This window comes from Plecotus auritus (assembly GCF_963455305.1).
Source record: "Plecotus auritus genome assembly, chromosome: 5".
NCBI lineage: Eukaryota > Metazoa > Chordata > Mammalia > Chiroptera > Vespertilionidae > Plecotus > Plecotus auritus.
Window position 1 is genome coordinate 49,076,053 of NC_137776.1, and position 1,721 is coordinate 49,077,773.

General features: G+C 41.7%; 1 pseudogene across 1 annotated transcript; it reads left to right on the forward strand.

The window, feature by feature from the left end:
- The first annotated feature begins 609 nt into the window (after positions 1-609).
- LOC308248216 (ubiquitin-conjugating enzyme E2 E1-like) lies at positions 610-1,230 on the forward strand (annotated as a pseudogene). The gene has a single exon. The product of its transcript is annotated as a ubiquitin-conjugating enzyme E2 E1-like (transcript).
- Positions 1,231-1,721: the final 491 nt, after the last annotated feature.

Consider the following 1,721-nt stretch of genomic DNA (forward strand, 5'->3'; position numbering starts at 1 on the left):
ACTGGGCCTCTAGTTTATAAATATTCACCTGAGACTATAGGGGTTGGGTGGGTGAGTATCTTAAAAGTTTGTAAGTTAGAATGTGTTTTTAAAATATATTGTTATTGATTTCAGTGAGGAAGGGAGAAGGAGATAGAACCATCAATGATGAGAGAGAATCATTGATCAGCTGACTCCTGTACACCCCCTATTTGGGGATTGAGCCCGCAACCCAGGCATGTGCCCTGAGTGGGAATCGAACTGTGACTTCCTGGTTCATACATCGATGCTCAACCACTGAGCCACGCTGGCCGGGCTAGGGTGCTTTTAAAACAAACAAACAAACAAAGAAACTAGTACCAGAGAGCCTGGCCCTGTCCACTGACAGTGCCTAGAAGTAACTATAGGCCAGCAGCAACGAACACACCTGGTGCCCAGATTTTGGGTTTTAAATTTCATTTCTCAATCATGAAAGAAGTCAGGACTTCTTGGAGAAATGGCTGATTCTGGATTTGGGACAGAGAAAGATCATTTCAGAAAATAAGGAAGCATTAAGAACACGTGTATCCACTGAACAACTGATGGACATTTGGATTGTTTCCACTTTCTGGCTATTGTCAATAAGAATGTATGAGAGCAGCTGCCACAGCAGCACAAGGAGCCAGAGACAAAAAGAGGGGCTGTCTGTGGGGTGAGGTGAGGGGTTTGTTTCCTACGTGGGGTGACGATTGGAGGACCAGCACCAGCTCGTCCTCATCTTCATCCTCCAACCAGGAAACTGAGAAAGAAACAAACACCCCCAAGAACAGAGTGAATGAGTAAGAGGATTCAGAAGGAACTGGCAGTTTCCACTTTAGATCTTCCAGCTAACTGCAGTGCTAGTCCCAAAGGCGATAACATCCATGAATGAAGATCAACCATCTGAGAGCCACCAGCATCTGTGTACGAGGGTGGTGTATTCTTCATTGATACCACTTTTACACCGGAACACCCCTTCAAGCTTCCAAAGGTTCCATTTCAGACAAGAATCTATCACTGGACTAACAGTCAAGGAGTTATGGCTTGGACATACTGAACAATAATTGGAGTCCAGCACTAAGTATTTCTACAGTCCTCCTTTCTACCTGCTCACTTCTTACAGTCTGTAATCCTGCCGACCCCTAGGTGAGAAGTATTGCCACTCAGTATATGACCAACAGAGCAGAACAGGACAGAATGGCCTAAGAATGGACCAAGAGATACGCTCCATAAATTGGGTTTTCGCAATTCTTACATTACTTGTCTGTCACAGAGAGGTTTTGAAGGAGTGAGGGAGGGTGGGAGTTGGTAGAGAGCAGGGCATTTCTATAACAGACATTATTCAGTCTTATTTCCCAAGATTTTGTTGTAACTTAAGATATGTTGCTACAGTAGACAGAATTGGTATTAGCAACATTTAAAATTGTCATTAGTTCTGCAATATAATTGAAATGTAGCACAGAGAATAGACCTTTGGATTCAGTTGCTTGTAGTCTGTAAATTTAAGACAGCTTAATTTTGTACAGGTTGCACACATGGCCTTTTATGTGAAGTCCTTCCAAAACTACATACTTTTTTGCTTAAAAAAATTGAAACTTGTTTTCCCTTCTTGGAAAGGAACAATGATATTTAACCGTTTTTAGAGACTGTCATCTCATATATATTAAGTGGACATGTGTCTATAAAACCATACAGGAAATGAGTCATTATGTATTTTATTTTAT